At 57.3% G+C, this 3,536-nt stretch overlaps 1 protein-coding gene across 1 annotated transcript in view; it reads left to right on the forward strand.

Annotated features, from left to right (window-relative positions):
• Positions 1-2,456: 2,456 nt before the first annotated feature.
• The window catches only part of SP2 (Sp2 transcription factor), a 9,470-nt gene continuing 8,390 nt past the window's right edge, over positions 2,457-3,536 (forward strand). The window contains exon 1 of the mRNA XM_019474244.1: positions 2,457-2,855. The gene's annotated coding sequence lies outside the window, so the exon portion shown is untranslated. The remainder of the gene's footprint in view (positions 2,856-3,536) is intronic.

Below are 3,536 nucleotides of genomic sequence, written 5' to 3' on the forward strand. Positions count from 1 at the left end.
CCCCAAAAAAAGATCCATCGGGCAGATGGGAAGGGTATTTTGGGGAGCAGAGACTCCCCTGCAGTTGGAGAACCTGGACTGAAGGCTTGTGCCCCGTCTGTAAGTTGGTGTGGTATTTCCCCTCTCAGAGGGGGGCCGTGAGAAGGTAACAAGGATATCGTGGTGATAGGGCTTGAAATTGTGCTCTAAAATATACAAAACTTTCCAGACCACCCCACCACCCCCCCTAAAAGGGAGTTTTGTAGCTGCGTAGAAGTGCCTGCGCTGCTCGAGCTGCGGGACGGGGCGTTGGTTGTGGCTGTGAGGACTGGCAGGTACCTTCCCGTCAGGGTTTGCCTCTGTCCCGGGCTCCTCAGCTGAGCTGGAATCCGTAGATCCTGCGGAGGACTGCCCGGCAGCTCCCCGAGGAGAAGGGCTTGTCCCGGTTAGGAAGGAAAAAAAAACATCTCTCCCCTTTATATCTCTTGTAGAATATTGAAGATAGTGGCACAGTTTCCAAAGTAAATAAATTCTTGTGAGAAGCGAAGGAGCCGTCTCTGAGCAAACCTACCAATCGTGCTGGTGTGAGCGGTCCAGCTGGCTGCTGGCAGGCGTTTCCCCCGGCTGGACATGGGGTCTCATGGGCTGGCGCGGTTGGTAAGTTTTCTCTTCCTACAGCTCCATCGCTCGAGTCCACCGTGGACATTTTTTTTTTTCCCCCCCGGGCTGGCGCGTTGGTAAGTTTTCTCTTCCTACAGCTCCATCGCTCGAGTCCACCGTGGACATTTTTTTTTTGTGCCGTGAGCTCACGGCGGACGGCGGCCTCGGGGGAGAGACCTCGGGGCGTCTGGAGAGTTGGTCGGGACGCGAGGCTCTTGGTCCGTGTGTCCTGGGGCAGGAATGAGTCCTGGTTGTGCTCGTTTGAGGAACGTAATAGAGGAAACGGTTCTCGAGCCAGAAATCGCTGCGTTTTTGGTTGCTTTGTCCTTTTACAGGGGTGAAGGCAGGCAAGGGGTGAGGAGGCTGTTGTTTCCAGGCTGTAGGGAGACGGTTTCCGTACAAAACTGCACTTGTGACAAGCGGAGGAAGAGGAGGTGGCCAGAGAAAAACGAATTTTATGAATCAGTGCTCTTTAATTGCCTTGAGGGAGAGTCCTCTTTCGCTTGAGGCTTGGCTGGGGGGTTTACGGAAGGGCAAACTGGACCCGAACTGCTCAGCAAATTCTTCGTGGGGCGTGAGTAAGCGTGTAACGCAGAGCGGGCGACGGTTTCACGGTGCACGTCTGTGAGAGGGTGCTGGGGGGGGGGGCGGGGGGGAAGCTCCTGCCTCTCAGAAGGGTCCGTTTCCCCCAGGGCAGATCCAGAAACGTTCCCTGCGGGCAGCGACAGTCCTGCTCCCGGTTCCGTCCTGGGCAAACAGCCCGGAGAGTGAAGCTGTGTGCTTTGGTACCCGCTTGGTTTTCACCGCGGGTTTATACCCGTGTTACACCCTCAGGATGTGAAACTGTCGCTGTTGGACTTGGACGTAAATTGTACAAGTGAGAAACTCGCGGAGGGATTACACCGCAACTGCGGCAACACAGGGCTTCTCCCCCAGTCATTATCCTTATTTATTTGTTCGGGCTAATGGGATCTCTCCTGGTATGTGTCTCTCTTTCTGGCCAGCTCAGCGTTGCTCTTATTTGTAGTCAGGGCTGTTAATCCTCGGCAGTGCCCTAATTCTGCTGAAAGGGAGGGTGCAGCCATTGAACTCGGGCAGCCGTACAAGCTCCCGGCTTTCTGGGAAGAAAGCATCCTTTTATCGCAGGCCAGCTCGCTGGGTGCGAGCGTCTGATGCTTTCATCTCTGGGAGGTTGCCACAGCGAGCGGCAGCGAGTGGCTTCAAGGGAATGGATGCCCTTCGCTAAGGAACGGGGCGAGTAATTTCCGTGCGATGCCGTCCCAAGGCGCCTGGGACTCTGACCTGACTCTTCCCCGGGGATTTATGCGCTCGGTCGCGGCAGGGCTGTGAAAGAGCCTCCGCGGTGCCTCGAGAGGAGCCGTGGAGCCTGTGCTGGCGAGGGGCGAGCTGCCTGCCTTTGGGAAGCGGGCTCCTTGGTGACTTGGCCCGGGGCCCGATCGCTCGGTTTCTTAGCGGCTTTCTGTTTGGCGAAAGCCTTGGCGTTCCCAGGGAGGAGACGTCTGTCTCGGTCCATGCTGCGCGGGACAGCCGAGGGGTGCGGGGGGAGCCGAGGGCTCTCACCCCTGGTTTTATGCGAGCGTTGACTGCATCTCGATTACCTAGAGGACTTTTCTCCCAGCCTTAAGCTGTAGTAAGATGTGATGACCGGCCCTTGCATTGGGCAGCAACAACGCGTACGCCTCCTGCGCCGTCCCTGCTAGCTGACGGTTTCAAAGTGAAAGAACCCCCTTATCTTCCCGATGCAGACGTGCCTTTTGCCCGGGGCTCCTGCAGCCACGTGCTGGCAGCGGATGCTGCTTCAAGCAAGGCCGAGTTTGCCCTTTCTGAGGTCGGGTGCTGGCCCTGTCACCCTCAGCCAGCCTGCGCTGATGCCTCTTGCCTCCGTTGCGAGTGATGCTGCCGAGCCTTTGCCGCTCCGGGCTGCGGAGCGTGGAGTTTGCTCCCTTTGAAACAAATCCCGCACCTAGTTTTCCCCATCCGTCCGAGTCCCTCGTCCAACCCTGGGTCTCCCGCGGCTCCCCGGGCGGGAGCGCAAGGTCGTTAAACGGCAGCATTGCCTGTGCCAGGTCTTCGCTTCACCTGCTCGGAGCCAGAGACCAGCGCTCTGCCACAGGCCTGGGATGCCGTTCTCGCCCGGTCCCTGCGAGCAGCAAAAAGCCACTCGCTGTGTTTAGACAGCAGTTAATTTTTGGCTGGTACCATGTGTTTGTGAGCCATCCGGGACTTCGTATCTTCATCGTGCTGCTCGTCCTCTGCCAGCGCTTCCCATCGCTCCTGCTGTCCAAGCATCTCTGTAAATACCACAGCGCTGGCTTCCCATCGGCTCGCCTGCGCCAGGGCGGCCTTTCGGAGATGCCCTGAGTAAACCCCAAGCATCCGTACTCCTCAGATGGCCGTAATTCCCCATTTGAAGTCAGGACGTTGTCAGCAGCAATAATAAAGAGTGTTCGAGCTCAGACAAGTTCTCCCTGGCACCTTGTCTAGGCAAATATTATCAAGCTATCGAGCCATACAGCGGCTGCTGGATGGGGGTGACAGGGGAATTTGCCAAAGGAAATGTCGAGGATGAAATGTCTTTCTAGTCCAGAACAAAAGATTTAGCAAATTGTGAGGATTTAGGAGTCTCTTTCCCTGGCTTCTCCCCATTAAACCTTTAAAAAGAAACTGTTGTAGCTGCCCCGGTGGCAAGAAGAGCCTCAGCCTCGGTGTTACTGCTCTGCGGCGTTCGGGGCAGCAGAAGCGATGAGTATCGGAGATTGCAAACTCCCAAGGAAAGTGTCAAAAGAGGAAGGCAGCGAAGCCGCGGGGGCAGTGACTCCCCCTCGCCCCTCGGGGTGGCCCTGCCTCGTCCCACGCTCCCACCGCGCCGTCGGAGG

This window comes from Aptenodytes forsteri, unplaced genomic scaffold, assembly GCF_000699145.1.
Source record: "Aptenodytes forsteri isolate BGI_AS27 unplaced genomic scaffold, ASM69914v1 Scaffold25, whole genome shotgun sequence".
NCBI classification, from domain to species: Eukaryota; Metazoa; Chordata; class Aves; order Sphenisciformes; family Spheniscidae; genus Aptenodytes; species Aptenodytes forsteri.